The following is an 11,207-nucleotide window of genomic DNA, read 5'->3' on the forward strand; positions in this document are numbered from 1 at the left end:
GGTCATTTCGACTTTTTTCTGATTTTTATACACAAGGGGTGGTTTTAAATATTCTTTCCGGAGGTTCTTAACACCCGGTAAAAACTTATTCTATAACAAGGTGAATTATAAATATTTTAAACTCGAAAAAAAAAATTTATAAAGGCGTTCGTTTTGACGACTTTCTGATATTGGTACACAAGGGGTGGTTTTAAATATTCTTTCGGACGGCTTTTACCCACCTGAAAAAACCTGTTCTATAACAAGGTATATTAAAAGTATTTTTATCACGAAAAAAAGCTGTATAAAGTCGTTCATTTTGACGACTTTCTGATTTTTATACACAAGGGGTGGTTTTAAATATTCTTTCCGGCAAAGAATATACCCCCCTGCAAAAAACTTGTCATATTACAAGGTAAATTAACAGTGTTTTTACTAGAAAAAAACTGTATAATGGCGTTGATTTTGACGATTTTCTGATTTTTATACACAAGGGGTGGTTTTAAATATACTTGCCGGAAGTTCTTAACCACCTGAAAAAAATGGTTCTATAACAAGGTAAATTAAAGTATTTTTAACTCAAAAAAAAACTGTATAAAGTCGTTCATGTCGAGGATTTTCTGATTTTGATACACTAGGGGTGGTTTTAAATATTCATTCCAGCGGCTCTTACCTCCCGGAAAAAACTTGTTCCACAACAAGGTAAATTGAAAGTACTTTTAACTCGAAAAGAACTGTATAAAGGCGTTAATTTTGGAGATTTTCTGATTTTGATAAACTAGGTGTGGTTTTAAATTTTCTTTCCAGCGGCTCTTACCCCCCTGAAAGAACTTGTTGTATAACAAGGTAAATTAAAATTATTTTTATCTCGAAATAAACTGTATAAAGGTTTTCATTTTGACGATTTTCTGATTTTGATACAGTAGGGGTGGTTTCAAATATTCTTTTCGGCGGCTCATACACCCCTGAAAAAACTTGTTCAATAACAAGGTAAATTAAAAGTATTTTTATCTCGAAAAAAACTGTATGAAGGCGTTCATTTCGACGATTATCTGATTTTAATACACACGGTGTGGTTTTAAATATTCTTTCCGGAGGCTCTTACCCCCCTGAAAAAATTTGTTCTATAACAAAGAAAATTAAAAATATTTTTACCTCGAAAAAGTACTGTATAAAGGCGGTCATTTCGACTTTTTTCTGATTTTTATACACAAGGGGTGGTTTTAAATATTCTTTCCGGAGGTTCTTAACACCCTGTAAAAACTTATTCTATAACAAGGTGAATTATAAATATTTTAAACTCGAAAAAAAAAATTTATAAAGGCGTTCGTTTTGACGACTTTCTGATATTGGTACACAAGGGGTGGTTTTAAATATTCTTTCCGACGGCTTTTACCCACCTGAAAAAACCTGTTCTATAGCAAGGTATATTAAAAGTATTTTTATCACGAAAAGAAGCTGTATAAAGTCGTTCATTTTGACGACTTTCTGATTTTTATACTCAAGGGGTGGTTTTAAATATTCTTTCCGGCGGCTCTTACCCCCCTGCAAAAAACTTGTCATATTACAAGGTAAATTAACAGTGTTTTTACTCGAAAAAAACTGTATAATGGCGTTGATTTTGACGATTTTCTGCTTTTTATACACAAGGGGTGGTTTTAAATATACTTGCCGGAAGTTCTTAACCACCTGAAAAAAATGGTTCTATAACAACGTAAACTAAAAGTATTTTTAACTCGAAAAAAACTGTATAAAGCCGTTCATTTCGACGATTTTCTGATTTTGATACACAAGGGGTGGTTTTAAATATTCTTTCCGCGGCTCTTACCCCCCTGAAAAAAACTTGTTCCACAACAAGGTAAATTGAAGATATTACGAACTCGAAAAAAACTGTTTAAAGGCGGCCATTTCGACGATTTTCTGATTTTCATACACGGGGTGGTTTTAAATATTCTTTCCAGCGGTTCTCACCCCCCTGATAAAACTGGTTCTATAACAAGGTAAATTAAAAGTATTTTTAACTCGAAAAAAAACTGTACAAAGGCGTTCATTTTGACGATTTTCTTACTTTTATACACAAGGGGTGCTTTTAAATATTCTTTCCGGCGGCTCTTACCCCCCTGCAAAAAACTTGTTCCACAACAAGGTAAATTAAAGTATTATTATCTCGAAAAAAACTGTATATAGGCGTTCATGTCGACGATTTTCTGATTTTCATACACAAGGGATGGTTTTAAATATTCTTTTCTGCGGCTCTTACCCCCCTGAAAAAGCTCGTTCTATAACAAGGTAAATTAAAAGTATTTTTATCACGAAAAAAAGCTGTATAAAGTCGTTCATTTTGACGATTTTCTGATTTTTATACAAAAGGGGTGGTTTTAAATATTCTTTCCAGCGGCTCTTACCAACCTGAAAAACACTTGTCCCACAGCAAGGTAAATTGAATGTAGTTTTAAAACGAAAAAAGCTGTATAAAGGCGTTCATGTTGAAGATTTTCTTATATTTATACACAAGGGGTGGTTTTAAATATTCCTTCCGGAGGTTCTTCACCCCCTGAAAAAACTTCTTCTATAACAAGGTAAATTAAAAGTATTTTTAACTCAAAAAAAAAACTGTATAAAGGCGTTGATTTTGACGACTTTCTGATTTTGATACACAAGGGGTGGTTTAAAATATTCTTTTCGGCGGCTCTTACCCCCCTGAAAAAGCTCGTTCTATAGCAAGGTATATTAAAAGTATTTTTATCTCGAAAAAAGCTGTATAAAGTCGTTCATTTTGACGATTTTCTGATTTTTATTCACAAGGGGTGATTTTAAATATTCTTTCCGGAGGTTCTTAACACCCTGAAAAAACTTATTCTATAACAAGGTGAATTAAAAGTATTTTAAACTCGAAAAAAAAAATTTATAAAGGCGTTCATTTTGACGATTTTCTGATTTTGGTACACAAGGGGTGGTTTCAAATATTTTTTCCGGCGACTCTTACCCCCCTGCAAAAAACTATTTGCACAACAAGGTAAATTAAAGTATTTTTAACTCGAAAAAAAACTGTATAAAGGCGTTCATTTTGACGATTTTCTGACTTTAATACACTAGGGGTGGTTTTAAATATTCTTTCCAGCGACTCTTACCCCCCTGAAAAAACTTGTTCTATAACAAGGTAAATTAAAAGTACAATTAACTCGAAAAAAAACTGTATAAAGGCGTTCATTTTGACGATTTTCTGACTTTGATACACTAGGGGTGGTTTTAAATATTCTTTCCAGCGGCTCTTATCTCCCTGAAAAAACTTGTCATATTACAAGGTAAATTAAAAGTGTTTTTACTCGAAAAAAACTGTATAAAGGCGTTGATTTTGACGATTTTCTGATTTTTATACACAAGGGGTGGTTTTAAATATACTTACTGGAAGTTCTTAACCACCTGAAAGAACTTCTTCTATAACAAGGTAAATTAAAAGTATTTTTATCTCGAAAAAAGAAATATAAAGGCGTTCATGTCGACGATTTTCTGATTTTGATACACAAGGGGTGGTTTTAAATATTCTTTCTAGCGGCTCTTAACCCCCTGAAAAAAACTTTTTCTGTAACGGGGTGAATTAAAAGTATTCTCAATTTGAAAAAAAAAACTGTAGAAAGGCGTTCATTTTCACGATTTTCTGACTTTGAGAAACTAGGGATGGTTTTAAATATTCTTTCCGGCGTCTCTTACCCCCCTGAAAAAAACTTGTTCCACAACAAGGTAAATGGAAAGTATTCTTATCTCAAAAAAAAACTGTATAAAGACGGCCATTTCGACGATTTTCTGATTTTCATACACTAGGGGTGGTTTTAAATATTCTTTCCAGCGGCTCTTACCCCCCTGACAAAACTGGTTCTATAACAAGGTAAATTAAAAGTGTTTTTAGCTCGAAAAAAACTGTATAAAGGCGTTCATTTTGACGATTTTCTATTTTTTATACACAAGGGGTGGTTTAAATATTCTTTCCGGAGGTTCCTTACCACCTGAAAAAACTTGTTCTATCACAAGTTAAATTAAAAGTATTTTTAACTCGACAAAAAACTGTATAAAGGCGTTCTTTTTACCATTTTCTGATTTTAATACACTAGCGGTTGTTTTAAATATTCTTTCCGGCGGCTCTTAACCCCCTGAAAAAACTTGTTCTATAACAAGGTAAATTAACAGCATTTTTATCTCGAAAAAAAACTGGATAAAGGCGTTCATGTCGACGATTTTCTGATTTTTATACCCAAGGGGTGGTTTTAAATATTCCTTCCGGAGGTTCTTAACCATCTGCAAAAAATTGTTCTGCAACAAGGTAAATTGAAAGTATTTTTATATCGAAAAAAACTGTATAAAGATGTTCATTTTGACGATTTTCTGACTTTGATACACTAGGGATGGTTTTAAATATTCTTTTCGGCGGCTCTTACACCCCGGAAAAAACTTATTCTATATCTAGTTAAATTAAAAGTATTTTTATCTCGAATAAACCTGTATAAAGGCGTTCATTTTGGCGATTTCCTGATTATGATAAACTAGGGGTTGTTTTAAATATTCTTTCCAGCAGATCTTACCCACATGAAAGAACTTGTTCTATTACAATTTAAATTAAAAGTATTTTTATCTCGAAAAAACTGTATAAAGGCGTTCATTTCGACGATTTTCTGATTTTGGCACACACGGGGTGGTTTTAAATATTCTTTCCGGCGGCTCTTACCCCCCTGAAAAAAACTTGTTCCACAACAAGGTAAATTGAAAATATTACTAACTCGAAAAAAACTGTATAAAAGCGACCATTTCGACGATTTTCTGATTTTCATACACTAGGGGTGGTTTTAAATATTCTTTTCGGCGGCTCTTAACCCCCGGAAAAATCTTGTTCTATAACAAGGTAAATTAAAAGTATTTTTATCTCGAAAAAAAACTGTATAAAGGCGTTCATGTCGACGATTTTTTGATTTTGATAAACAAGGGGTGGTTTGAGATATTCTTTCCGGCGTCTCTTGCCCCCCTGAAAAAAAGTTGTTCCACAACAAGGTAAATTGAAAGTATTTTTAACTCGAAAAAATACTGTATAAAGGCGTTCATTTTGACGATTTTCTGATTTTTATACACAACGGGTGGTTTTAAATATTCTTTCCGGAGGTTCTTACACCCCGGAAAAAAGCTTGTTCCACAACAAGGTAAATTGAATGTACTTTAAACTCGAAAAAAAACTGCATAATGGCGTTCATTTTGGCGATTTTCTGATTATGATAAACAAGGGGTGGTTTAAATATTCTTTCCAGCAGCTCTTACCCCACTGAAAAAACTTGTTGTATAACAAGGTAAATTAAAAGTATTTTTATCTCGAAAAGAAACTGTATAAAAGCGTTTATTTCGATGATTTTCTGATTTTGATACGCAAGGGGTGGTTTTAAATATTCTTTCCGGCGGCTCTTACCCCCCTGAAAAAAACTTGTTCCACAACAAGGTAAATTCAAAGTATTTTTAACTCGAAAAAAAAACTGTATAAAGACGGCCATTTCGACGATTTTCTGATTTTCATACACTAGGGGTGGTTTTAAATATTCTTTCCAGCGGCTCTTACCCCCCGGACAAAACTGGTTCTATAACAAGGTAAATTAAAAGTGTTTTTAACTCGAAAAAAAAGTGTATAAAGGCGTTCATTTTGACGATTTTCTGATTTTTATACACAAGGGGTGGTTTTAAATATTCTTTCCAGTGACTCTTACCCCCCTGAAAAACTTGTTCTATATCAAGGTAAATTAAAAGTATTTTTAGCTCGAAAAAATCTAAATGAAGGCGTTCATTTTCACGACTTTCTGATTTTGATACACGACGGGTGGTTTTAAATATTCTTTCCGGCGGCTCTTACCCCCTGGAAAAAACTTGTTCCACAACAAGGTTAAATTGAAAGTATTTTTAACACGAGAAAAAACTGTATAATGGCGGCCGTTTCGACGATTTTCTTATTTTTATACACTAGGGGTGGTTTTAAATATTCTCTTCGGAGGCTCTTACCCCCCTGAAAAAAACTTGTTCTACTCGTATAATAAGGTATAATAAAACTATTTTTAACTCGAATCAAAAGTTGTATAAAGGCGGTCATTTCGACTATTATTTGATTTTCAAACACTAGGGGTGGTTTTAAATATTCTTTCCTGCGGCTCTTACCCCCCTGAAAAAAACTTGTTCCACTACAAGGTAAATTAAAAGTATTTTTAACTCGAAAAAAAAACTGTATAAAGGCTGTCATTTCCACGATTTTCTGATTTTTATACACTAGGGGTGGTTTTAAATATTCTCTCCGGAGGCTCTTACCCCCCTGAAAAAACTTGTTCTATAATGAGGTATAATAAAACTATTTTTAACTCGAAACAAAAATGTATAAAGGCGTTCATTTCGACGATTATTTGATTTTCAAACACTAGGGGTGGTTTTAAATATTCTTTCCTGCGGCTCTTACCCCCCTGAAAAAAACTTGTTCCACAACAAGGTAAATTAAAAGTATTTTTAACTCGAAAAAAAACTTTATAATGGCTGTCATTTCGAAGATTTTCTGATTTTGATAAACTAGGAGCAGTTTTAAATATTCTTTCCGGTGGCTCTAACCCCCCTGAAAAAAGTTGTTCTATAACAAGGTAAATTGACACTATCTATTATTGGATATAAAAGTGTATAAAGGCGGTCATTCGGCAAATTCTGTGTTGCCCCTATCTGCATCACATTTTAGGGTGTTTTACCCTTAAAAAAAAATGTTGTGGAGATTTTTTCGTATAACACTCACTTTTATGCTTAGCTGAACTAATTCCGCTAAGCTAATTTCAGAAAAAAAATATTAATTTTTTTTTTCATTTCGTTCATTTGAACGTTCGGAACTTCAGGTACATGATTGTTAATCAATAATTAGAACTAAATTAGTCGGAATAAAATTCTAAGTACCTGGACGAAAAATAATATATTTTCGTTAAACAAATTGTTCACTATTTTTATTGTGCAAAATAAAATGAACATTGAAATATGTTGTAACTTGCAGCAAATGTGCTTTCATAACTTATACATATTTCCAATTATCGATTAGAAATCGTTATTTTTATTAAAAAGCCATGTTTGACAGTTTTATCAAATAATCGGATCAATCGAAAACTGTGCATTTAAGGAGGTTTTTATATGGCAGAAAATGTTTTTTTCCTAAGTTATTAAAATGTCTTGTAAGTGCACTTCTATTTTCTTTTCACCGGATATTTATTCTTTGCATTTGGAATGCTTGAAAAAAACTTTATCAAAAAGATCTCTTTTAGATGGCAATATTTATATGCGTCTTCATATTTTGAATTGTCTACTTAATTAAGTATAGTAAAAGATTAAGTTTCTCAAAGCTGTGTAGGCTTTGACGTACACATTCTCTTCGTGACACTCGCGCTGCGCGCTCGATTTCCGACAGACATTTGTAAACAGGTTTTATTGGATTTTTTTCTCTTAACTTTCATCGTTTTTTCACACATTTTTTTATTTTACTTTTTTCAACGTTATTTTTCACGAATAAAACAAAAAGTACGCATCCTATCGTAACATTTTTGTAAAATCCTGCACACAACATTGTTTTAAGAGCTTCCAGATTTTTTCTAATATTGTAAATCTTTTGAAATGTTTTGAAATATTTTTAAACATTCTCTTTGAGTTACGTACTTTCTCAAAATAAAAAATCATTTTAAATCTACCCAGAAATTGTTATTGTTTTCCTAGTATTTCAAAATTCTTGAGAAGCTTCAAATTTTGTTCTTTTCTTTGTAACATTCAGAAACCTCCAGCTTATTTGATTTTTTTCTAAATTAACGCTTATTTAACTGTTCTTTAAGAATCAAAATGAAATACTTTCACCTTCGAAATACAAATAAAAAAATTGAAAAATTATAATCGTAACATTCCAAGTTTAAATTTGTCACTCTGAAATTGTGACAAATTCATTTTCAAATTTTTTACTATTGAAAATTGTTTTTTTTTATATCCAAACCAAATAGATTAAAAATTGAATATTTGATACTGAAATAATACTTCAAAAAGATTTTGAAATTGAATAAAGGCGTTCATTTAAAAAGCCATTAATTCGAACTTTACACTTGTGTCACTATTAAGGCCTTGCAATTAAATTAGTTCAAATTTTAACGTTAAAATATGTAAATTATATCATTTTGAACAGATCCAGAATCACCTTGTAAAATCAATCACTGTTTAGTTTTTAATACTCGAACCGCTGTTCAATTTTCAAATTTATTTTCATTTTCTGATTTGTCCCGGTCGCGAGTCTAGCTTAATATTTAAAACAACTTTCTTTTTTTTTTTAATTGTAATTTTTCGTTTGTAACTTACGGGACAATAATTTTATTCTTTGAAAGATTTTCTACAAATCTTGTCGATAATTTCTACATTCTCATCAAAAATGAGAAGGTATTAGTTTTTTATGAAAAATAACTTTTTTGGATTTTATCAAATGTCGACGTTTTGAGGCCCCGTGAGTCAGAAAAACAAGTTTTTACGTCGGGGTCTGTTTGTCTGTCCGGCGTCGTCGTTGTTGTGGTCTGTATACCGGATAATTTTCGAAAGACTGGTCCGATTGGATTGGGCTTTGACACACTGTTCGAGGGACCAAAAAGAATGATCGAGTTCGTTAAACAGCCATTTTTGATAAAAATCCAAAAAGTTGAAGCTTTTTCCAAATTTTTGAGACCACTTTTTTCAAAATTTGAAAATTTTATCGACAGTGTTTATGGTACAAAAAAATATGAACAATTTATCCTGTCAACTTTTTTTGATAAAATCAAACTTACCAAAGTTAAAGGATTTTCAAAATCCAAAAAACCAAACGAAAATGGACATTTGAAGCATAAAAAGCTTGATATGGAAAACAGTCAAGAGGCGAAAAACGCTACTTTTTCAAGGCCCCATGATTATTTTATCACATTCTCATTCATAATGAGAAGAGTTTTATGCGAAAAATTATTTTCGCGAATTTCATTAAATTTCGACGTTTTGAGGCTCCTTGAGTCAGAAAAACAAGTTTTTATATCGGTATCTGTCTGTCTCTCTGGCGTCCACGTCGTCTTTATTGTGATTGTGGTTGTCTATATATCGAATAACTTTTGAAAGAATAGTCGAATTGGATTGTGGTTTGACACACAGATTTTTTTATTTTAAGAATTGTATGTAAAAATTGTACTATTTTTATTTTTATAACAAATATTTTTCTTCAATTAAATATTTGTAATAAAAGTGTTTCGAAGAGGTTTTTTAAAAATCTTTCGTGGAATAAAATTAGTATTTATAGGTCGACAAAGGTTTGTTTTCTTTACCAAATTTGGCTTTCGTCTAAATTTTTCCAGTTGTTTTTACTATAGTACAATTTACGTTTGCATCTCGGGCGAAGAAATCCATTCTATTGTTTGACAAATATTCTTTGTAAATCAATATTTTTCACAGAAAATTACCTTGAGTGACAGAACGAAATCGGAAACAATAAGAGTTAATTTATTCAGGAACAAGCTTTTTGAACAAAAATGACCTTGAGTGAACCTACAATATATATTTGTTAATTTTTACAAAAATCAGGCGTTATTTTCTTACAAAAAAAATAATTTGTGGGGGGGGGGCGCAAACTATCAAAAAATAAATAATACTTGAAGTTGTATGATTTTATTTTGTAACTAAATAATTTGAGAGGTTTCAATATAAAATCATCGAACACTTTCCGTTCAAAAATTCTGATGAAACATTTAAATAGCTTTAAATTTGAAATTATTCAATATATTCTGAAGACTACAAATCTAAAATGTCTAAATTATTAAGGCTTCAAATATTTTTGAAATTGCTGTTCTGGAGACTAAATAGCACTTATTTTTTTATTAAGAAATCACAACCAAAATTGTTTAAAAAAAGTTTTTAAAAGAGTTTTAAAAACCTTAAAAAAGATCAGAGGTTTTAATAGTTCAATATATGTGATAGAATCTCTTTAAATATGAAATTAGGCTATACTTTTTCATGTTTGAGCTACAATTATTCCATTTTAGAGTTATAAATTACAGTCGTGAAAAACCAATAAAATGTTTTAATTAATTTATATATATATAACAAAAAACCTTTGTATAATTCAATCTAAATGCAGCTGCAAAAATTTAATTTGAAATGCGTTGAATTCAAGGTATAGTTTATAAAGAAAACTGAAAGCAAAGGATCGACTTTCAAAATAAGCGAAAGAAAGTGACTCGCTGGATTGCAAATGAACATGGAAAATGGTGTATTTTCGCGTTTTTAAATTTTAAATTCAAACTTTTTCGCCTTTTAACAATTTCGAAAAATTTCGAAAAATTCTGAAAATTCAAACAATAAGGCTGTATTCTGAAAACGAAGCAATTTTAACGTTAAAATTCAAGTTCCTAAACTGAAGGCCTAAAAATGTGCAAATTTTACAATTAGTGTTATGTAAATTGTATTGGTATCTTAAAAGAGTATAAATAGTTCTTAAATTAGTTTTTAAATTTTTTGCAGTTTAGCTTTTTTACATACCTAGATGTCAAAAAAGCTTACCCACTTTTTCAAATTTTAATCACTTATTTTCGAAGAGAAAATCACCCCTGTTTACCAGTCACTGAAATGGATTAGAAAAAAATGGCCAAGACCCAAGAATAAAAATTGGATGTACAGCGAATTTTTAAATTTTTAATAGAGATTATCTTTAACTTTGTGATATCAAAAATTTCCATACACATTTATTTTTAATAATACTGTAGGAATAAATCAACAAGATCGAGCGCCGAAATTATAATTAGAGCAAATTTTCTGTAATTCTATGGGGACCCTACCGAAAAGAATCTTTGAGTATATACTAAAAATTCTTTAGGTCAAAGAAGCTTAGAGAAATTCTCCGCAGCCACTCAGGTAGATATTTTTAAAGGTCCGGGAAGCTCGTTTAAATGGTCTGAAAGCTTTAAAATATCCTTTCCGAAATTGAAATAAGAATACGATCATAAATAACAAGCAGAGAGGCTATCTCAATAGAGTAGGCGACACTCAAGGGTTCTTTGTTAAGCTTTCGGATTAAAATTTAGAAGTAGATTTTGTTTAACTTCATAGTTAACAGCCTAAAACATAATAATTCGGAATCTACGGGTTTCGATGACTTCAGATATCTAACTTTTTTTTTAATGCTTAAAATTGGAATTAATAGA

This window comes from Belonocnema kinseyi, chromosome 10 (assembly GCF_010883055.1).
Source record: "Belonocnema kinseyi isolate 2016_QV_RU_SX_M_011 chromosome 10, B_treatae_v1, whole genome shotgun sequence".
NCBI classification, from domain to species: domain Eukaryota; kingdom Metazoa; phylum Arthropoda; class Insecta; order Hymenoptera; family Cynipidae; genus Belonocnema; species Belonocnema kinseyi.